The sequence below is a fragment of the Carassius auratus genome, chromosome 29, assembly GCF_003368295.1.
Source record: "Carassius auratus strain Wakin chromosome 29, ASM336829v1, whole genome shotgun sequence".
NCBI classification, from domain to species: Eukaryota; Metazoa; Chordata; class Actinopteri; order Cypriniformes; family Cyprinidae; genus Carassius; species Carassius auratus.
In genome coordinates, this window is record NC_039271.1 from 18,469,552 (window position 1) to 18,494,595 (window position 25,044).

Genomic DNA, 25,044 nt, shown 5'->3' on the forward strand with positions numbered 1-25,044 from the left:
TTATTACTTAGGAGACTGCATTCTGAAAAGCTTGTTCTATTGATTTTTCATCCATCACAAATATGATTCACATCTGTCAGTGAGTAAATTTCTGCAACATAAATTTTAAAAGCATTTATAGTCCATAACAGTGGTTATCAAACGTGCCCTGGAGTATCCCCTGCCCTGCACATTTTGTCTCCCTCAATTATCACACCTGATTCAACTTTTCAGCACACAGTGGAGACTGCAAGAACTGAAGTGTGTGTGTCAGATATACAGAGACATACAAAACCTTGCAGTGCTGGGGGTACTTCATGTAGAGGTTTGAGAACCTCTGGTCTATAAGAATAAACCTAATGTATTTCTACAGTATGTTGTAAGCAGTTGCTTAAATATGTTTGTTGCCCAGAAGCAACATTGAGGCAGCAGATTTTTTTTTTCTATTAATTATTATTTATAAATGTATACATATTACTATTACTTTAATTAGTTTTTTTTTAATTAATGTTGAAAAATAAGGGAGGAATCAGTTCTGTTAGTTTCTGTTGTGCAGCAGATTTTAGTGCCTAGCCTAACCATGAAAGCAATTCCCTTCATCCAGGTTTCGTCATAAAGTGGAAGGCCTTCCTAAATCAGTGGATGCTGTTTAAGAAAAAAGGAAGGGTTTCATGGCTTTTGCCATGCTTTAAAAATTAGATGTTCCATAAAAGTAAGAAGTTCAATAGAATGCTTTTGTTAACTGTAGCATTAAGATTTGTTTTACTGGAATCACTGTAATAGACAATTGATGTATGAATTAATTAGGGGTTTTCTGGTATACGTCATATGTTACATCTTAAAATTAATAATAATAATAATAATAATAATAATAATAATAATGATAATTATAATAAAAGCCCTGAAAATGCAATTATTGTGTTCATGTAATGTTTTAATTTTATATTTTCTTGTATAATGTTCATTTTTACAATGTTTGAATAATAATAATATTTTCTATAAAATAGATTCTTTAGCTGATTAATCAAACACATAATTGAATGATGAATTGGTGAGTTAACTAAGAGTTAGTCGCAGTTAGGGTTAGGGGTTTCCCACTAAAGCCGGGCATATACTGCACATATTGCCGGCCGGGAGAGGTTAATTGCCTCTCGTTTCCCCTTGTACAAGCATGAACACTGCACAACAAATTACACACGACAATGCTGAAAATTGGCCCGCCCCGAAAAAGAGTCACACGAGTCAGAATTCGGCTCAAAATTGGATGAAAATCACACAGTGTATGCCCTGCTTAAGTGTCACAATCACAGACTTCTATTCTCCTGTTTCTTTGGAGTTTTCCTTATTTGGTCATGTTCCTTTCCTTGTTTAGTTAACTGATTACTCCCCACCTGTTTCTGTTCTTCTGATTACTTTCCATGCATTTATATACCCTGTCTGTTTAGTTCTATTTGTTGGTCCTTAAACTATCGTGACATGAAGTTAAGATATGTATGTGTTTGTTCGTCGCCATTGTTATCATTAAAACCTACTTTGTTTGGATTTTTTCTGGTACCCTCTCATTTAAAGACATGCACATGTTACAGAAGGACTGACCCAAACCGAAAATGAAGGCTGAGGAAGAGCTGAGGTGTTTGAGGCAGAGCAGTCAGAGGTTGGAACGATATGTTGAGGATGTGCTGGAGCTCGCAAACCAGGTGAGATTTCATGAGCCTGGAACCTCTGCATACTGCTCCAACAGCTCCTCCCGCTTGCCCAAACCCAACCACACCAGTAGCCTTCTGAACTCAGCTATCTCCCTCAGCCCACCTGGCAGCCGGTGGCGAAACATATGGCAATCCATATATATTAAACCACCCTTTCCTCCAGATCACACTCCATCACCAGCCCCCAGCTTTAGTATCATGGATATGGCGTTACCACCAGATTTTTTTGCACCCATCCTCTCCCCAGATGTCCCTCTAGAGGACTTCCCTGACCCTCCTTCACCTCCTCAATCTCCTGTGTCTCTGCTGGTTCTGCCCAGCATGAATCTCCTAAGTCTCCATTGTTTCCGTCCATCCCTTCCTCATATCCTGGGCACCCCCGAGTCCAGGAGGGGCTCCCGACTCCCCTGTCGAGCCCAGGGAGGGCCGCTGAACCCCAGCTAGCTCCAGTGTCGGCTCCTGCCACAGCGCTCACTTCAGTGTCAGCTCCAGCCCCAAAGCTTGCTCCAGTGTCGGCTCCAAGCCCCAGGTCAGGTCCAGCCCCGTAAGTTTTCCCAAGTATTGGGAATCCAATACTGCTTCATATTTACATTTACATATTTACATTTATTATCTCTAATATTTTGCTCTATCCACTGACATTAAAACTATGTATATAATACTCAAAACTTAATGACAATTAAAAAAATAAAAAATATAAAAATATAACTTCTCTATCTTACTGCTGCAGGTTTTTTGCTTGGTTGATGTTCAACCATGCTGTTTTTATTTTGGAGCAAACATTTTTCATTGTGTCTTGACACTTTTTAAAATTATCGCAAATAACCTGCCTGATTTCTCAACTGCTATGTGTACCCATAAATACACATGAACTGGACGAAATGGCGGGCAACATGGGCACTATGTTCTCTAATACATTTGAAGCTGTTGCTCTCATCAAATTGAAATTGGAGGTTAAAGAAAAACATACTGTGCTATGGTATAACAGTAATATTCACTCTCTCAAGAAAGAAACTCGTAGTCTTGAGCACAAATGGAGAAAAACGAACTGGGAAGTTTTTAGATTTTTGTAGAACAAACAGTATGCCCAGCTATAAACAGGCCCTAAAAACTGCCAGGGCCGAGCATATCCACAAACTCATTGAAAATAACCAAAACAATCCAAGGTTTTATTTAACACAGTGGCTAAGTTAACAAATAACCAGACGCCACCTGATTCAAATATAGATAATACCAGATATACAATAACAAATGCAGATTCTACAGCATCTAATACTTCAGTTTCATTCATCGCACCAAAAGATAAACTGCAGTGCTTTACAACTATAGGACAGGAAGAGATAAATAAATGAAATAACTGAATTAAAAATAAGCTATTATTTTCCACTGTTATGCTGATGATACTCAACTATATATCTCAATGAGACCAGATGAAACTTCTAAATTATCTAAGCTAACAGAGTGTGTTAAAATGCGCTTTCTTAGTCTTTAACTTTTGTTAAACTAATTAATTTTACTTTGTTGGAACAGCAGCTACACGAATAATGTCTGTATCTGCAAGCAGCAATTATGGGTCCAAGCACCCCATAGGGCAAATTGAGCAGGTGAAAAACAGCTGAAAAACCATAAATACAACCTTTAGTGACATTATTTATTGGCTCATCATGTTTATCAAATCGATGTGATGTGTTCTGTGTGAGTTGTCAATGGCACACACAAAGTTTGGTGTCAATATGCATTATTTTGGCATCATGCCTCAAATTCGTTGCTGTGGTATGTGAAAACGGTTTTGTCTATCAACACAAAATCCATAACTTTTTGTCAGCATGGTCTGTAGATGATATGGTTAGATTTAGGTGAAACAGTCTGGAGGAGTTCGAAAAAACTAGGTTTTCAAAGAAAATAAAAATGTCGGACAGGAAGTTTGGCTGACTATGGCAACATTGGTATCACTGTTCTCAGGATGACTCAAGAAATCTTTAAAAAAAACAGTCTCATGGGAATAATCAAAATTTACATAAAGCCATTAGCTTTTACTTGAAATTGCATTATAACTTTTGACCACAAGGTGTCAAAACATTTTGAGTACTATCAGGTCATTGTCTAAATGGTACACAGGGCCATAGCTGGGGTTCGCGGGGCCCCGGTGCAGGTTGCACCAGTGGGCCCTGTTTGAAATTGTTAAATTTGTGTGGTCGTTCTATTTATTTATTTGTGCTATTTACACAATGCTTAAGTTTGCTCAAGTTTGTAGGTGTCCAGGTACAGAAACGGAATAATTCAATGTAAAATAGAATTGTCTTCACTATAAAAAAATTTATATACAATCAAAAAATACATTGACACCTTTAACATTTCTCACATTATCACAGTTTATTTTCTATAGTTTAGAAAATGGTAATAAAATATGAAAAAAGCTCAAGAGTTAAACTGTTAAAACGAATTAATCGTTAAACGATAATGTCAGATAACTTGGATAGAAAGGAATGTAATGGATTACAATCAATCAAAACTTCAGACAACTGTTAGTGTGATTAATATTTACACAACTATAAATACTTTGTTGACCAGTTACCAAGCAATGCTTAATTTTGTTCAGTGTTTGGTGTGAAAAGGTTACATTAGTAATTCAAGAAAAAAAAACCTTGTAAGCAAAACATTATTATTTTCATTAATATTCTTATTCTTATATTTTTTTTTTAATCAATTTCACTAGTAGTCCATATGTCACAGTTCGCTTTATTTAGCTATACTCATTTACATAAATGAATTCTAGTGTCCTGCACCTACAAGTTAAAAATTAAAAATATATACATGACAAGGAGTCGTCTGCTCTATAAGCTCTTGCTGTACTTTGATGTCACACACCGGTCGGTCTGATGGTGATGACCTACTTCAAGTCGAACAAGCCTAATGATTCAATGAACCATTCATAAAGAACCATTTACTTCAATCCTGAATTAATCAGCTATTTGAAAGAATCAAATGAATGAATAAATGACTCTGACTTAATCATTAAGACATTTACCACAACCTGCTGGCAGTTTTATTTTATTATTTAGAGTATCATTTCATTAAAAAAATAATTAAATATTTTCATAGTAATAATTATAAAATTAACAACATAAATTATTAAAGTTAAAGTTCATCCAACCAAAAATGACAATTCTGTCATAATTTACTCAAATTGTCCAAAAGAGTAGATATAATAATTGTACCTAACTAAATATTTCTTGCTGAACTAACTTTTTGTAATCTCTGTGTGATGCTTTGCACAACAATAACTTTAAATGATCTTTTCAGAACAATTTCTCAATTTTATGTACGATAAAAAAATTCTCAACTGGGGGGGATGAAATGATCGTTTTCACTCAATATCCTGTTAATCTTGAGTACCTATAGAGTAGTACTGCATCCTTCATAACTCCAAAAAGTCTTTAGTTTTATTATATTTATAAGAGAAAGATAGTCTGTACCATTTTTTTTCCCGGAAAAACACGAGCGGCTGGAGGCGTGACATGTGGGCGGATCTAAAAAATCACGAACGCGAGTACACTTACTTTACATTTACATTTATTCATTTAGCAGACGCTTTTATCCAAAGCGACTTACAGATGAAGACAGTGGAAGCAATCAAAAACAACAAAAAGCGCAATGATATATAAGTGCTATAACAAGTCTCAGTTAGGTTAACAAAGTACACGTAGCATGGGATTTTAAATAATATAATAAAAAGAAAATGGATAGAATAAAAAATAAAAAATAAAAGAATAGAGCAAGCCAGTTAGAGGTCTTTACACATACACAAATGCCGCGTTTCCACCGAAATTACCCGGAACATTTTTACCAGGAACTTTTTTTCCCAGGAACTTCCCCCCCCTCCCAACCTGTTGCTTTCTGCGTTTCCACCGTGGTGTAAAGTACCGGGGAGATTAGGCAAATGACTGGTGACGTAGGTCCGCTCGTGTTTCTCAATACAAAGTACCGCTGATAAAAAAAAAAAAAGAAAAAAAAAAGTATGCTGATTTTGGACGTGCATCATCGGTAGTTAGTTCAGACTTTGTGCATTTGACTGGGGAGTGTGATGTCTGCAACTACGCAAGTCTGGTAAATTTATAAACAGCAGCGTAACTAATATATATATATATATATATATATATATATATATTATACTTGATAACTTCAGTCAGCTCGTCTTGGCTACTGCAATTTTCCCTACTGTATATTTACAATAAAACGAAATAGGATATCAAATACCACTGCCTCCTTTGGTTTTCATTTAAGCATAATAACAGCTGCAGAAATGTACTTAGTTCAGAGATATGCAGCCATTACAATGAAACAAAATATTATATAAATTTGCCTTTTTTATTTTCATTTTAACATATAGATAAATTGAATACAGACCAAAGAAAACCTGTTAGATTTACCCCGCAGCTGAATTATATTTTATGTTTAACCACTAAAGACACATCAGAGCCAGCGGCACATATCAGAAGATTTATCCGAGATGAGGCTGCTCTCTGCGGATACATGAGGACTGAGCTCCCGCTGATCGAGTGGAGCTCTCCGTCGCAGAGATCGGCGAAACACATTTTTTAAATAGGCGCTGTCTTTATAAATAAACAACAGATTTGAGTTTTAAACAACTACATTCTCGCCTGAAATACTTTTAAAATTACATTTCATGACACAATAACAGTAATATTTGAAAATGATCCAAATAAATGGTGGTTGAACTCAACCAATGCTGCGTGAACTCAGATGGCTTTGGCTAAAACAATTTTCCCCTCAGTATATATAAAATAATACGAAATAGGATATAAAATACCACTGCCTCCTTTCGTTTTCATTTAAACATAATAACAGCTGCAGAAATGTACTTAGTTCAGGGATATGTGTAACGTTATATACAGCCATTACAATGAAACGAAATATTATATAAATTTGCCTTTTTTATTTTCATTTTAACATATAGATAAATTGAATTCAGACCAGAGAAAACCTGTTAGATTTACCCCGCAGCTGAATTATATTTTATGTTTAACCACTAAAGAGACATCAGAGCCAGCGGCACATATCAGAAGGTCTATCCCAAGAGAGGCTGCTTCTCGGCGGATACATGAGGACTGAGCTCCCGCTGATTGCGTGGAGCTCACCGTCTCAGAGATCGGCGAAACACATTTTTAAATAGGCGCTGTCTATATAAATAAACATCAGATTTGAATTTTAAACAACTACATTCTCGCCTGAAATACTTTTAAAATTAAATTTCATGACACAATAACAGTAGTATTTTGAAAATGATCCGAATAAATGGTGGTTGAACTCAACCAATGCTGCGTGAACTCAACCAATCAGAATGTTTAGCGCCAAAGTCTCGCCCCCGAAAGTTCCGAAACTTTAAAAAAGTACTACCTCGCCAGCAGGGACTTTCTAAAGGGCATTTTTTTACCCGGAACTTTATTTAGTTCCTGGTTCCTGCGGTGGAAACACACCAAGTACCGGACCAAGTCCCTAGTTCCTGGGTAAAGTTCCTGTGATGGAAACGCGGTTTTAATACATATACAATTGCATAATACATTAAAAGAAAATGGAATACAAAAAGATTAGAAAGGTAGTTAGATTTTTTTTTAAAGAATAGAATTAGAATAGTGAGTGTTAAAGTTAGAGGGTCAAATAAAGATGGAAGAGATGGGTTTTAAGCCAATTCTTGAAGATGGCTAAGGACCCAGCTGCTCAGATTGAGTTGGGGAGTTCATTCCACCAGAAGGGAATATTTAATTTAAAAGTCTGTAAAAGTGACTTTGTGCTTCTTTGGGATGGCACAATCAAGCGACGTTCACTTGCAGAACGCAAGCTTGTAGAGGGCACATAAGTCTGAAGTAACAAATTTAGGTAAATGGGTGCAGAGCCAGTGGTAGTTTTGTATGCAAACATCAATGCCTTGAATTTGATGCGAGCAGCTATTGGAAGCCAGTGCAAATTGATAAACAGAGGTGTGACGTGTATTCTTTTTGGCTCATTAAAAATTCATCTTGCTGCCGCGTTCTGAATTAATTGTAAAGGTTTGATAGAATTGGCTGGAAGACCTGCCAAGAGAGCATTGCAATAGTCCCGCCTGGACAGAACAAGAGCTTGAACAAGGAGTTGTGCAGCATGTTTCGAAAGAAAGGGCTTGATCTTCTTGATGTTGAATAAAGCAAATCTGCAGGATCGGACAGTTTTACCAATGTGGCCTGAGAAAGTCAGCTGATCATCAATCATAACTCCAAGGCTTCTAGCTGTTTTTGAAGGAGATATGGTTGATGTGCCTAACTTGATGGTGAAATTGTGATAGAACTGCTTGTGATTCCAGCAAACCCATCGTTCTGTCTTGGCAAGGTTGAGTTGAAGGTGATGGTCCATAATCCAGGAAGAAATCTGGTGGATCTGGTGATTAACCGTGTCAAAAGCAGCGGACAGATCAAGCAGGATAAGTACTGAAGATTTGGATTCTGCTCTTGCCAGTCTTAGAAAGCTTCAACAACTGAGAGCAAGGCCGTCTCAGTTGAATGTCCACTTCTGAAGCCAGATTGGTTGCTGTCAAGGAGATTGTTGTGTGTGAGAAATGTAGAGACTTGTTTGAACACAGCTCGTTCAAGTGTTTTTGCAATAAAAGGAAGAAGGGAAACTGGTCTGTAGTTCTCTAAAAGAGATGGGTTGAGGTTGGGCTTAAGTAGTGGAGTTATACGTGCCTGTCTAAATGATGAGGGAAAAACACCAGTGTGGAGGGAAGTGTTGATGATGTGAGTGCAGGTACAACTTCAGGAGAAATGGCTTGAAGGAGATGAGATGGAATAGGATCAAGCGGGCAAGTTGTAAGGTGATTAGAAAGGATGAGTTTTGAGACTTCTGCCTCAGAGAGTGAAGAGAAGGATGTAAATGAGTGTAAGTTTGCTGGTGATATGAGCTTGACTGATTGTGGTGTGGACAATTGTGCACTAATGTGTTTAATTTTATTAATGAAAAACGTTGCAAAGTCGTCAGCTATTAGAGATGAAGCAGGAGGAGGAGGAGGAGGACAAAGAAGTGAGGAAAATGTTTTAAAAAGCATGCAAGAGTTAGATGAATTGTTAATTTTGTTATGGTAGTATGTCATTTTAGCAGAGGAGACATTAGCAGAGAAAGAAGATAGGAGTGACTGATAAACAAAAAGGTCAGCAGTATTTTTGGACTTGCGCCACACCCTTTCAGAAGCTCTAAGCTTCGAACGGTGTTCGCATTGAACATCAGATAACCAAGGGCAGAAGGGGTGTTACGGGCTGGCCTGGAAGATAAGGGGCAAACAGTGTCTAAACAAGATGTAAGAGTGGAGCAGAAAGTATCAGTAGCACTGTTAGCATCCAAAGATGCAAACAGTTTAGGGGAAGGAAGTGAAGATGAAAACATTGCAGATAGCCAGTTGGGTGAAAGTGTGCATAGGTTACGTCGAAAGATGACATGTGGAGGGGTAAGTGATGTGTCAGGGATCATGTTGAGGTTAAGAGTGAGGAGGAAGTGATCCGACATGTGCAGTGGAGTAACCAGAACATGATCAGTAGAGAGGTTTTGTGTATAAATAATGTCCAGTTGGTTGCCTGATTTGTGAGTAGCAGTAGTTAACACTCGGTTGAGATCAAAAGAGGCAAACAGAGGTTTATCTAGAGTAGGAGATAGATAGTAGAGTAGGCTTTTGCGTTGAGCGCGTCTGGGAACTGTGACATTACCGTGAGGAAGAAACCATCAGCCAAGACAAACCATGGCTAACAGTCAGATTCAGCCGTATATGTATGATCCAGAATCAGATCCAGAGGCTGAAATTGAACAAGAGCAGCAGACGCAACGACTACATCAGGACGTCTCTATGTAGTATGTATTGAAACTGTATATATTTGCTAAGCGGTTTTGGAAAATGACTAAGTTCCACTATGTCGTCTTTTTTTTTTTTTTTTTAAGGTGTACATGTGGAAAGTGCAGTTTGATGACAACATCACATGTTGTTTACTTGATGTGCTTACGCGCCGATAGCTAAGTTAACAACACAGAGATATTTGAAGCAGTTTTACTCACCGCCTGCGGTTCCAACACACGATCGTGACCCTTTTTCATTGGGACTGCATTATCCTTAAGAAATAAACGATACGCAAATCTGGCGTCAAACTGGGCCTTGTTTGTAAAACAAGCATCTTCGAAATTCAGGGAACAAACAAAAACACTTGCACAACTCTGTTGATGCTCTATAAAAATAAACTCACTGGTCCCTTAATGCTGTTTTTTTTCTTTTTTTTTGTAATCTGTGCAGGGTTGTCTTGCCCTGGCAACCAAAAACACACTTCTTTTGTGACATTTCGGTCTATCGCTCTGATCAGTGAATGTCTCCGCTCTGCTCTGCGGGAGCGCGTGCTCTTCCGGAAGAAGTGCCCTTAGGACCCATATAAGGAAATTCTGCTCCATCCAACGTCACACAGACCCATACTCGAAAAAAACTTTCCGAAACTTGTGACAAACCGGAAGGAGTATTTTTGGAACAGAAATACTCCTTCAAACATACAACTTCATTTTTTAAACTTTGTCCATGTTTAGCATGGGAATCCAACTCTTTAACAGTGTAAAAAACTCAGTATGCATGAAATAGCATTTGACCCCCCTTTAAGATATACTTAGGCCTGTTACTCCAAGAAGGAGCATAGGCCACTGACAATATGTCTCCACCTCGTCCTAATCTGAGCCAGCTTGTCCAGATGTTGCCATCTGTTTCCAGTGCTTTCCATCTCAGCTGTGACACTTCTCCTCCAGGTGTTTCTTGGTCTCCCTCTACCACGTTTGCCCTGTGGTTACACTACAGAGCTTGGCATGTGATGGAATATTTTGGTTTCTGCAATGTGTGCCCAATCCATCCCCATTTTCATTTCTTTATTTACACTTCTATTGTAGGCTGCTTTGCTCTTCCCCATAGCTCTTCGTTCTTTATTTTATCCGGCCATCTGATGTTCAAAATATGTCTGAGGCATTGGTTGGTGAAGACTTGTAACTTGTTCAGGAGGTTCTTTGTCATTTTCCACATCTCCGATCTGTAGAGGAGTATAGTTTTAATGCTTGAGTTGAATAGTCGTATTTTGGTCTTGAGTATCATGCCAAATGCATCTCTTACCTATTCTTGTCTTTTCGTCACTTTCTTATCCGCCATCACTTGCTACCCCAGTTCCCAGGTAGATGAAGGATTTGACATCCTCTAGTGGCTGGTGGTTAACCATCAAGCAGGCCAACATCTTTGTATTGGCCTTGGGAACTTTGGTCTTCTGTATGCTAATATGAAGGCCTGTCTCGGGTGCCTTCTGTTCTACCTCTCTCAATTTATCTTGCATTTGTTGGTGATTTTGGGACAGTAATGTGATATCATCTGCAAAGTCTAGGTCATCCAGTTGTGTGAACAGGGTCCACTGGATCCCTTTGGTCCTGCTGTCGATGGCTTGCCCCATGATCCAGTTGACCACTAAGTGAAATAGTAATGGGGAAAGAAAGCAGCCTTGCCTTACTCATAATGTGATCTGAGAAGCCTCTGTCAGCTGGCCATTATGGATGATTCTACATTGCATTCCTGAATAGGTGTTCTTGATGATGGCGTAGTGTCTCATCAGTTTTCAGAGCACTTCCCTATCCAGACTATCGAATGCTTTTTGAAGTCAAGAAATACTCAAAATGCTCAAAAATGATTTGCAGGTTTGCTATTTGGTTGGCACATGATATATTTTGGCAAGTGATCTGCTTAAGACATAACCGCAGTTTTTTCGAACGTACTTTCCAAGATTATTTTGACATATTTTGTATGTACTTGTTGATACAAGAGCAAAAAGAGGCAATTTCAGTGTTCAAGCATTTTGAGACCCTCTCTCTACGTGAGCCCGGAACACCACAACACCGTGGGTGCTGAAGTGGTCTCTTTCACATCCTTTTCTGTTTGTTTAAACGGGTGTAGGAGGAACCTCAAGGAGAACTTCACAAAGGAGAGCTAGGTTCAATGTTGCTGTCTGTGAAACATGCCTCTCTGCATGCAAACACAGTGTGCTAGTAACCAGCTACTCGGTTGAGCTTTTCTGCATCTTGTGTTTGAATGCTTTATACTCATTTGAATGTTTAAATTGGCATATGGCAAGACTTAAAAACATGTGAAAATTATATGCATTCATGATGACATATAGCAGGGGCCTGTCAACTGTCCTGATCATCTTTTTAGCATCGACTGGCCTGCCGAGAAACAATCTGAACCACAGAAAAGCAAGCTTGACAAATGTTTTCTGCAGGCGAGACAACCACCTCCATGCCTGAGCCTACCCTTTTCTCCCGATCTGCATGATGAGATCGCCAGATCGTGGAATCAGCCATTTTCATATCAAGTCAATCCTCACGTCAGTCAAGAGAGTCAGAGAAGGCCAGTCACTCAGTGTAAAGCAGTTTCAGAAATTACTGAGTTTAATGGCAGCTGTGGGCAATGTGATACCTTTTGGCCTGTTTGTAGTTTGTAAAGTTTTTTACGTAGCAGCAATTGCGGCCAACCATGTCCCCCACTGTGGCCAGTCAGTGCTTTTTTTTCTGGCTGTTACCCCTCTAAAGAGAGTTGGATATCTTCAGGCCCTCTCAGTCGCCCCAACTCATCTTGACTTTGCGCATGGCTAAACCATTACTATACCCTCGAGTAGGTTATGTTTTAAAGTTTCCCTCTTTCACACCACAAACAATAGCGCTGCAGGCCTTCTGTCCTCCTCCCTTCAGGGAGCCCGACAAGAAGAAGCTTAACTGTATGTGTCCAGTTTGAGCGCTGGGGCTATCAACTTGACCTATGAGTCCTCTGACCTCCCCTCGCCGATGGGAGTAAAGGCTGACTCCACACGGGGTATGCCGGCCTACAACGCATTCTTAGCAGGTGTATCAATGCAGGACATCTGCAACGCTGAAGGATGCAGCCTTTGTGAGGTTCTATGACCTTAATATGTGAGCCACTCCAGGCTCTTATTTTGTTTCGCCTTAGCAGTTCTTTTTCGGGAACACATTAGGGAGGGATTTGGAAGTCTGGTGGCATGGGTACCTTGTTCCCCATAATGTTCGATGCAGCTCAAGTTCCTGAAAAGGAACGTCGAAGGTTGCACATGTAACCATGGTTCCTCGAGGGAAAGAGATGCTGCGTCTTGAAGCCATACTCCCAGCACCCCTGCCATTGCTTTCTTCTCTCCTCGAAGCTGATGCCAGCTGCGCTGCACATGCTTTTATAGCTTCCTGGTCGCTTACGTCATTATTATTATTTGCATAAATCTATTAATAAAAACCACCACATGTTTTAATTACCAAGTTCATAATGTCACTGATTTGGGAACCCCACCCCACAAAATTTCATATTTTCAATATAAAAAGGGATTATGGACTGGATATTTTTTTACATTTTTTTTTTTTTTTTTACAAAGATTAGTAACAAGATTGGCTTTAATCCATTCTTAGTTTTTGTGCAGCATTAGATTTTATTTTTTCTCCCTCATTTTTTGTTGGTGGTTGTTTTTGCCCCATTGACTTCCATTATAACAACATTTTTTGATTGCAAAGCCATGACACCATATAATCATACATTCTTGATTGTTTGTGGTTTTCCCTTTTGGGAAGAGGTAAAAAGATTTTTATTTTTACAGTTGATCACTAGGTGGGACCATTAACCCTTTAGATAGGCCTGTGCAAAAAACGGCTTAGTTTCTGGCTTGTATATGGAGTTATAACAGCAAATTATAGTGTTTGTGTGTGAGATTCTTGATTGTTGGTGGTTTTCCCTGTTGGGAAGAGGTAACATTTGTTATTTTTTACAGTTGATCACTAGGTGGGACCATTAACCCATTAGATAGGCCTGTGCAAAAAAAAAAAAAGGCTTAGTTTCTGGCTTGTATATTGAGTTATATGGAGTATAACAGCAAATAATTGTGTGTGTGTGTGTGAGAGAGAGAGAGAGAGAGAGAGAGAGAAAGAGCGTGAGAGAGACATTTGTGCACTTACCTTGATGTATTTGAAAAAAACCAAATATGCATCTCATCCTCTCAGAACTACATGGAGTAAACAATAAAAAAAGAAGTGTTTATACACCTGCTGCCTTTTGATGGTGAAAAGTACGGATGGCCTATGTGTGAAATGCTCGTCTTTTCTGTAAAACCTTAAAATCCTGTAAAAAAAAATCTACTTTGCATCAAATTTATGAACATAATGCATTATGAACTAAAATGCAATATGAACTTCAAATAAGCTGCAGCTCGCTGGAATGGGTCAATATGCATAATCATTTCTAAAACTTCAGTACAAGTCAAGCCCTTTCTTGTGTTGCTTGCTGCTCTTCTCACCATTAAATGACCAGCACGATGGCATGTAAGTGTTTAAATCCACATACTTTGCTTTTGTTTAGTCTATACTTATCACCAGCATTAAAAGACAGCAGGTGCATAAATACACTTTTGTTTACTCCATGTAGTCCTGAGAGCTGAGGTGTACATTTAGATTTTTTTCTCAAATACATCAAGGTAAGTGTGCAAAGGTCTCTCTCACACAGTTCACTGAAAGAATATTTACATTGCAATTAAATAATGAAGTGTTTAATTGAATGATTTTATTTGTTTCTTATTTTAGGCAAATTAGGCCTAAATAATGGGAACGAAAGTTTAAACATGCAACAATTTCTTAATCAGTTTACTGACAAATGTCTTTTTCCCAATAAGTTATGTCAAAAATAAAGGACATGTAACGAATAACAAAAATGCATGCTGTTTTATTAAAAGAAAACATATATTTATATTTAAAATATAAATTAAAATATAGGCATAATATATGAAAATATTGACATTTTGCATATTAATCCATGTACCCTACCCCCCTAAAATAGGCTACCACTTTTAATGCTCCGATGCAAACTAAACCACAATTTCTTTTAAATAATATAACGCATAATTAATATAATATAAATAATACTGCACACCTTTTAAATGTGTCAAATCTTCAATCTGGTTTAAATCCATGTAGCTTAGAAAATATAAGCACGCGCTTGACATTTATCCTGCTTGAATTCGTTCAATTCATAAATAGCAAACTTTCATCTGTGAATATTAAATATTTAAACTATAGTGTTTTTCTTTCATTTTCTGTGACTGAAACAGTCAAATGTTACACATCAGTAAGGCAAAACTGACGTCTATTTGCAAAAATGTGCTTTGATGTGCTTGTTTGATAACTTGTGGTTAAAGCGCCACTCAGCACTTTACACACGCCGTGGCGGCAGTACCCGCAGCGGTAAAAAGGGCCTTTTGAATGACTACTTACTGTAATATGCTGTTATACTACATATACAGTAGCTTCATATACAAGTCAGAATCTAAGCTTTTTAATGGTCCCACCTAGTGATCAACTGTAAAAATAACAAATGTTACCTCTACCCAACAGAGAAAACCACCAACAATCAAGAATCTCTCACACACACAAACACTATAATTTGCTGTTATGCTCCATATAACTCCATTTACAAGCCAGAAACTAAGCCTTTTTTGCACAGGCCTATCTAAAGTGTTAATGGTCCCACCTAGTGATGCAAGAATGCATGATTTAAATGGTGTCATTGCTTTGCAATCAAAAAATGTCATTATAATGGAAGTCAATGTAGCCAAAACAGCCACCAACAACAAACGAGGGAGAAAGTTTTTAAATCTAATGCTGCACAAAAACTAAAAATGCATCAAAGCCAATCTTGCTACTAATCTTTGACATGCCCAAGACTGTGATAAAAAGTAAAAAAAATAAAAAATAATAATCCAGGCACAATTACTTCTATATTGCAAATAAGTCATTTTGTGTGTTTTTTTTTTCTTCCCCCAAATCAGTGACATAATTTATAAACTTGGCATTAAAAGAGTTAAAATCTTGTATTTTTTTAAAAAAAATCTTTGGTAGTTTTGATCAGGACTGAAGTTGATGAACAGATTTATGCAAAAAAAATTGAAAAAAAAATTAAAAAAACAAAAAAAATGAATCTGATACATTTTTACAGCAGTTTGAGTGGATGTTTTCATCCCGAACATAACGAAAGGGTAGTGAATTTGAACAATGCACAAGGGTTAAGACAGAAACACTCATCGACTGAACTTATTCAGCAAGTCCATTATTCTTCCTGTAACACCACTTTCTGCAGATTTATTCCAATGCATTTATACAATTCAAATCTGTTTGCCTTTTAATTGGCTTTAAGCAGCACCAGTGGTAAAGCAGAAAGCAGGTGCCATACCAGTTGTTTTTACCACGTTAATATAAATTAAACATACAGTTGCTTTTATACAAATACTCAAGAAGTAATATCTTATTTCATACATAGACTACTGTATTTAAAATAATTGTAATTTTAAATCAAACTTTAATAACTAGTTTTAATAGCTAACAAAACTTTAATACCTTAGGACTCAGTACTGCACTTTTAATTGGCTGTTTCCAAATTAGGTGAAGAAAGGAGAAAGGAAAAATGATAAAAATTTAAAACTCTTTCTTATTAAATGTCACTGAAAATCTTGCAGTCTGCTAAACCATTTAGCAGATTAAGTGTCTTGAGATGTGCATAACTCCCAATAGAACAACCCTCCCACCCCCAAGTATTTTTACTGCACACCTCTCTAGTCGCAACCATAATTTCCATTTCACCGGAGAGACAAAGATCTCACCTGTTCCCATATCCAATGTGTCACCAGTTTTTATAGCTGTCATACATGAGTGAATTAGTGTTTGTGTCCCACACTTCTGCACACTCCCTTATGAATATTTATTTCCCTCTTAAATGCTCAGTCTGTCGACAGCTCATTAACTGCTCAAATAACTTCTGTGTAAAGACGGAATTGCCTGGATCAAGAAAAAGACTAAGACTGAAGTTGTTCAATCAGCTCTGATGAAAGACAAACTCTTCAAATATGCATCAACCACAAAGGTGTTGTACTGTACATCACTATATCATCATCAAAACGTCTCTAGGTTACGTATGTAACCCTAGTTCCTTGGGGGAACGAGACGCTGCATCAATGCTGTGCTTTGGGGAACGTGCCCACCTCGCACAACTCTGAATATCGTGTGAAATCAGTCCAATGGAAGAGCGTGACGACACCGGCAGAGTGACGTAAGCGACCAGGTAGCTATAAAAGCACGTGCCAAGCAGCTGGCGTCAGCTTTGAGTACCAGCAAGCGCCGGCAGGGGTGCCGGGGGTATGGCTCCGAGACACAGCGTCTTGTTCCCTCGAGGAAATGGGGTTACATACGTAACCTAGAGATGTTCCTCTTCAGGAACTCGAGCTGCGTCAATGTGCTTTGGGGAACGAGTACCAACACCGCCAGACTACCAAACCCCTGCCTAGTGTGTATCCGAAGAGCACAGCTTAGGACAGGAGGACAGAAGCGCCTGGAGTGACTGGCATGTCTAGGCCATAGAATTTAACCAACGTAGAGGGCGTGGACAACCCCGCAGCATTGCAGATGTCCAGCATGGATACATCTGCTAAGAAGGCCTTGGAGGCTGCCATACACCGAGTAGAGTGAGCCTTGGCTCCCGACAGCGGGGGACGACCAGAGGACTCATAGGAAGTTGAGCCTCACCTATCCAACGACTAATAGTCTGCTTAGAAGCAGGAGAACCCCTCTTGGGGGGACTGTAGCATACAAGCAATTGGTCAGTTTTTCTCCACAGGGCAGCTCTGTGGACGTATGCATCCAGCGCTCGAACTGGACACATACAATCTAGCTTCGCTTGGTCGGGCTCCCTACAGATCGTGGTGTAACAGAGGGAACTTTAGGAACATATCCCGCTCGAGGGTATATGAACGCTTTGGTTGTGCACGGTGCAAACTCAAGATAAGTAGGGGCCACAGAGAGGGCCTGAAGGTCTCCTATTCTCCTCAGAGAGGTGATAGCCAACAGAAATGAGGTTTTAAGTGTGAAATGTCTGTCTGAGATATCTTGAATAGGTTCAAACGGGGGTTTGCACATTGCCTCTAACACCACAACCAAGTCCCACGGGGGAATACAGGACCGTACTGGAGGTCTCAGCCTCAGCGCACCACGGAGGAAACATGTAACTAGGGGGTGTCTTCCCAAAGACTGGCCATCGAGAAGGGCGTGGTAGCCCCCACGTAGACCTTCAATGTGGAGTGGGTCAACCCTGCAGAGAGCCTAGCCTGTAGAAACTCCAGAACTGTACCAACCGGGCAGTTTGCTGGGTCTAACTGGTGGTCTCTGCACCATGAGGTGAAGAGTTTCCACCTCAGGGCGTACAGTTTCCTCGTTGAGGGAGCTCTGGATTGGAGGAGGGTCTCAACAACCTCGGTTGAGAGACCGGCTGCTAACAGTTGTGCCACATCAGGGGCCACACCCACAGCTTCCACAGCTTCCACAACTCTGGGCGAGGGTGGATTATTGTACCCTGCGCCTGCGAGAGTAGGTCTGTTCTGATCGGTACCTCCCACGGAGAGGAGCGAGACTAGATCTGAGAACCATACTCGGCCCGGCCAGAATGGGGCTACTAATAACAGCCGGACCCCGTCCCGGCGTACTCTCGCCAGAACTCCCGGGAGCAGAGCGATAGGGGGAAATGCGTACAGACGAAGCCTCTGCCAGGTCTGTACCATAGCGTCCAGTCCCAGAGGAGCTGGATGAACTAGAGAGAACCAAAGGGGACATTGTGATGTCTCTTGAGATGCAAATAGGTCTACTTGAGCCCTGCCAAATACTCTCCATATCTGCTTCACTACTTCTGGGTGAAGTCTCCATTCACCGGGCCTCGGCCCCTGCCTCGACATGTCTGCTCCCATATTTTGTTTCCCAGGAATATATACTGCTCTTAATGAGAGGAGTTTGCTCTGGGACCACACCAGGATCTGGTGTGCCAGCTTGTACAAAGGGCGTGAACGCAGACCTCCCTGGTGGTTGATTATAAGAGACCACCGATGTGTTGTCGGTGCGCACCAACACATGGTGACCCCTTAGGTCTGGGAGGAAGTGCTTCAGTGCACGATAAACTGCTAGCATTTCTAGACAATTGATATGCCATGTTAGATGGTGACCACTCCACAGACCACGGGCAGCGTGGCCACTCATGAGTGCACCCCAACCGGTGAGGGATGCGTCCGTCACTAGTATTACACGGCGACAAGGAGCTCCCAGCACCGGGCCCTGTTTCAAGAAAGCACACTCTTCTTGGCGTTCAGTCTCAAACCCAGCTCCCCCATATGTGCGAGAACGACATCTCGATGCCGAGCCGCAACCTGCTCTGACTGAGCTAAGATCAACCAATCGTCGATATAGTTGAGAATGCGGATGCCCTGCATGCACAGGGGGACCAGAGCCGCGTCTACACATTTTGTGAACGTGCGGGGTGAGAGTGCAAGGCCAAAGGGAAGTACTCGATATTGGTAAGCTTTGCCCCCGAAAGCAAACCTCAGAAACTTCCTATGTTGTGGAAGGATGGATATGTGGAAAAATGCGTCTTTGAGATCTATTGTGACAAACCAGTCCTCGGACCTGATCTGAGCTACAACATGCTTGATTGTGAGCATTCTGAACTTTAGTCTCATAACTAAAACAATTTAAGACCCTCAAGTCTATAATCGGACGCAACCCCCCATCCTTCTTTGGAGCTATGTAATACCGGCTGTAAAATCCGGACTCCCTGTCCTGAGGAGGGAACACCTCGATGGCCTCCTTCTCTAATAGGGTTTTCACTTCCTGTTTCATAACCAGACGCTGCTTGAGGCCGACTATCGTCTGAACGACCCCGTTGAATACTGGCGGCACGGAGCCGAACTGAATACGGTAGCCTTTTTCTAATGTGTGCAGGACCCATCAAGATACATTTGGCAGTAGTTTCCATGCTGCTAAATAATCTACTAAGGGAATCAGTCTCTCGAGACTTCCGGTTTCTGGTGTAAGAGGCCCCTGCAGGGGCGGCGAGCATCTCAGCCCCGCTATGCGCACGGGTGGAAAATACTGAGAGCGATGCTCGCTGGGAACCGCTGCACCCTGGAACACTGGCAGGGTTGGCAGTCCGGCCCCCAGAGGGCGCTGAGGCGAGACGGGCAACGTTAACTGTGGTGTGTACCGCTCTATCCCAGCAGAGGCTGCCCTCTGAAACCCTGGGCTTTTGGCGTCAGGGTTTCTTGGCCGAGGACTTCTTAGCTTCGATAACTGCCCTGAGATCTTGCTTGGGCTTAGAAGTCCTCGGCCGAGAGCTCTGTTTTTGGGCCTCGCGGTACGAGGAGCTACAAACAAAGCAAAGCATAAACTAAAATTACAGAAGTTCATGTAAGAAATGCCCCCCCCCCCCAAAACCCCACAAGATATAATAAGAGAGAAAACTGAGAGAAAATGTGCCATTACAATAGATTAAATTAGAATTATTAAATTCATTATACAACATTATATGGAGATAAAAAATTTATGTCATATTGTAAATTTCTGTTACATATATACAGTATATTCTTCCTGTGTGTAGCCTTATTGCTGCATCATTCTTCAACATTTAAGATCTTAATTCAATGCACCACTTATTGACAAAACTCTTAGATTTGCATATTTACAGTCTGGGAATTGGTTTATAACTTATCTTCAGATACAGAAAGTCATTATTTCACCTATACCAAAGCAGCATTCATTGGCAACGCAGTGAGCTATGTGTGTCTAATTAAAGAAGAAGAAAAAGTTCTGCTTGGTCTGTTCTTTCACTAGCAGAGTCCCATAATATTTATTGGCTTTAATATTTTAACCCACGGTAGAAGGATTCAAATGACAATTAATTGCTAGTAACACACCTGCGATTTTTCCATATGTTGAAAAATGTTCCATCTAATTAATTTCACAACAATTGGTTCTATTCCTAGTTCAAATGTGATTATATTTAGTATAGTATGACTTGAAAAGTACATGTGGATTGCAGTTATGTGATTTTGCCTTGCAAACATTTTTAAGTCAGACTGTATTTTTTCTTTCATTATGATCATGTATGTAGTGGTTTAAAAATCACATAAAAATAAGAAGGAGATATCTCTGTCATTCATACAGTATACTGTTCCAGACCGGCTTTCAGTCTGAGCATTACTTAGTGACACAAAAAGCTTGATACTTTTCCTTCTTTTAGGACCATTTGTGTTAGTGAATAAGACTGCTAAGACCTATTAAGACTTCAATTAACTTTTTTGGAAACTAACGGCAAAAAAATAATAAATAAATGTGTAGACAGTGATGCCATGTCATTTCAAGCATTTGAAAGCCTATAAAATACAAATGTTGCACCAGAAAAAGATTTATATATATTTATTTTAATTTATAAATAATATTTTTGGCATGCTTGTAAATTATCCAAAAAGTGCTTTAAAGTATATTGTTTGAGTGGTTAGTGTTTGTAATACATATGCTGTGTCTACTGTATGTCCCATATGCCTTAGGTTGTATTATCATGCAGTCAAAGGCCAAGCAAGGACTGAAATTCAGTGCCTGTCAACAACCATGGACAAATACACTGAGACAGGCAAATATGAAGAAATCCATACTCACTCTACAGTATACTGTTAAGACTGCACAGGATAAAGGGACAGTGCAATAAGGACACATTTATTGAAGACAAGTAGCTATAATATCATCATGCAGACCAAATTATAGTTTCTTAATGCAGAAAAACAAGAAAATACATTTGTGCATGATACAATGCTCTTGTCTCCTCTAAAGATTATGCTTCTGTCTCTCCATGAGTGAAAATATTGTTTACCTCAAGAAAGGCATGAATACAGCAACACTTACAGCAAGAGGATGAGTATGAGCCTAATACATACAAAAAAAAAAAAAAAAAAAATTTAATTAAAATTTTTTAAATAATCTTTAATGTCAGTTTTATTTAGATAATCATTTCAAACAATACATTTTTTTAGAGAGGTTATTTTAAAAGGTGCCTGGTTTGTGCAACATTAACATTACATTATAAGCTGTCTGATAACGTAGTAAAGCTGAAGGCTAATTGATATCAACTACTGCTATGTGTCCAGTGTTAAAGAGCGTGATACATTAAATGCATTACCATTCGTATACATTGACATGTAGATGAACCTGTATAATTTGTTCTTCCTCATCTTCAGAATCATTTTCTGGTTCAAATACATATTGCTGAATTAATCTTTTATTGCCATGTGTCCTTTTATAGCATTTACTACTTCAGTTAATTATGTGGAATTGGAACAGGAGGCGGGGACTAATTCTCACAATGGGGTAAAATGAGGTAAGGGTGAAGTGAGATATGGAAACCATTTAAAGGCATGAATAAATTATTTTGACAGGTAAAATTTTTTACATTTGTCATTTTGATTACCAAATACGAGTTTTAACAAACAAATGATGACAGAAGGATTTAAAAATGTCTTCCAATTTTGGGGAACTCTACAGTTTTCAGCACATTGTACTGAAGAATCCACAATGTATTGAATTAATTAGTGTGTACTGAAGTGCATAAAAACTCTAAGCTACAACAAGACTGAAGTGGTAAAATTAGGTAAAACTGCCCTTGAACCTCTGCAGAATGTGAGTAGGATGATAATGCAGTCACAGAGAAAGAAGAAAAGAATGATGGCTGCTTTATTGCAAAGAAGGGCAGGCCATGTTATTTATATGCAGTGGATAACATACTGTTGATTTTGTAATTTCAGTATGACATTAGTCAGGCCACAGGCTGTAAGTGACTCCATCCCCTGAGCCGACTGATTGACAGGCACGCTGAATTCATACTCACATTGCTCAGTTTCAATTACTCAATAAACATGTGGCCCTCAGTTTAAGTTGTCAGGCCCTCGCTGGAGTACCTCTGATAAGACATCCTCTTACAGACGTTAGGCCCTATGGGCCCCAGTGAACAAAATTCATTCACCCACACACAAATACATTCCAAGAGGAAATTTTGCATATAGAGGGCCCACATTTGAGCTTGTTTGTGAACTCTACTATGCAGAAAAGGAAAATAATGAGACCAAACTGCTGTTACTCACGGTCAAAAGCATGAGGACATTTGTTGTATTTTTTCTTATGTGTGCAGGAGGCAAAACATGAGATCTTATTAGTGCTTTGGAGAATCTGAAGCACTCCAAGTGCTTCTGGCAAGTAGATTACCCCTTGAATTTACAACTTAAGTTCACTGGATGTAGCTTACACTATCAAGAACAGGAAGTGGTCCAAAATGATCCTTTAACTGCAGCAGTATTGGAAGTCCAAACATGTTATATTTACTCCCTGGTGCCTGTGATGCTTTTATCTGATAATCATTTCACAGTGGGTTAAGCATATGATGGGTTTTCCTTTTGCCTGCCAAACAGTGGAAAGTCAAAGTGTGTTCTCTATCTGCAGTGTAAATACACTTTCTCTCATGATGGGATACCAGCATGGTATAAAATAATGATCCCTTTGGCTACAACATCCCAGGGTAAAAGGTTACATGAGTTGTGAGCTTAATACAACAAATTGAGAATCAATTGAGGGCAAAACAACAAGCTTTCATAGAACCAATTAATGGCAGTTTCTGATAAACTATTTCAACAGCTCTAGACACATACTCATGTTTTTGTATTAAGAACTGTTAGTCTTGGTACTCATTCTAGAGTATTTTCAATAAATTTAGGCCTCGTGGAAGACCAATTTTGATATGGTGACTAGACAAACTTTGGATGCGATTTATAAGAAACAGCTAATATTTGAAACAATGATACGTGACTGCCTATGTTTGTAATTTCCAAACACTACACAGAGTTCTTGGAGACAAATTAATTGTATCCTAACATTCAAAATGTTGTTTGTTGGATATTGCCATTTATAAACAGTGTAAACATGCATTTGGCTAATTGTTTTGTAATTTCTCAGTTTTATGGCAATTTATGAGGCAGATTCTAGGTGCAATATTACATTGAGTGATTATATTGTCCAATTGATGAGTGAAAACTGTGCATTTACTCATTGATACGTTCACATTGAAGATAATTGATCTTTTGGTAGTCAAGACAAGTCACCTTTATTTGTATTGCGCTTCATACAAAACTAATTGTGTCAAAGCAGCTTTATAGTGCCAAACAGGAAACATAGTTTTAAACACAGTAAATATTTTATACTGGTGGCAAAACTAAAATCTCTGGAGCATTCTTGCTGCCAGATCTACATGAGGTCTTTAAAGTCACAGCACTATTGAAGAATAAAGACTGAGGAGTTTGAAAGGGAATAAATGAAAGGTAACTTGTGCAATATTGTTTCTACAGCAGCATTGGAATGCTAAGTTGATGAAACAGATCAAGGGGCCACGTGAATGACTTTGATGAAACATTTGTGACAGTTCAAAGGATGGGCTTGAAGGATTTGATAAGTATTGCCTCTCTCCTCCTGGTTGGACTCAGAAGAGCATGTAATCAGTCACCCTGATCGAATTTTGGAGCCATACATAGGGGGTTAGCCAAGACCCATCCTTTCAAGTAGGGGACAGTGTTGATGGGACACATCAAGGCTGCGCCCTGGCCAGACAAACCAGATGTGTTTATTCAGGTCTGCCTGCCCTCTTTTCTGGCTGTGATCATGCTGTATGCTGGGAAAACTTGCTGGGTCCATTAGGCTTGTTTGAGAGGAGCAAAATCAGCGCAGAACCGATCACCGGTGATCACTGCGAGATGCATGCCGGTTAGAAAAGTGTCCAAGTCACGTCCACCTTGCTCTGATGTCATGCTGACGTGTGCCAAAAAACTCTCGTGACGGAGGGGCGGCTGTGTCGGATTGAGCAGTCCCCCACAGCTGCTCTCCACTGACTGCGCTATTCAAAAGCATGATGGGAAACCACTGACTGACCACACAGCTTCATGCTCATTGGCTGAGAATGTCAACTGATAGATTTTCTCTTTATTCTAAGAATTAGATTACGCATTTATTTATATTTACATGCGAACTAAACAAAAACAAAACACGCCTAGTGAAGCTAAGAATTAGGAAATGTGTTTATTTTATTTTATTTTCTCTTAATTAGAATTCTTCCTTGTTGTAATTTTAACTTTATTCTATTGTATGTTTGTGTGAATTAATAAATTAATCCATTAAAAATATACATGCACACGTACATATCTAAATGGACTGTTTAGCCATTATGCCTCATCTTTGTGTGGTTTCATCTGAGAAGTGTCAAAGTCTGGATTAAAACAGGGGAAGAAAATTCTGAAGAATGTTTGCTACAAAACAGCTTTGAGTTGCATAGTATAGAAAAATACTATTGACATGAAATGGTGGCAGAAACCTGCCT

The 25,044-nt window shown here is 39.3% G+C and overlaps 1 protein-coding gene across 2 annotated transcripts in view; it reads right to left on the bottom strand.

Moving 5' to 3' along the window:
- Window positions 1–25,044, bottom strand: part of LOC113048268 (protein FAM19A5-like) — a 191,591-nt gene that overhangs the window by 151,178 nt on the left and 15,369 nt on the right. The window lies entirely within an intron of this gene.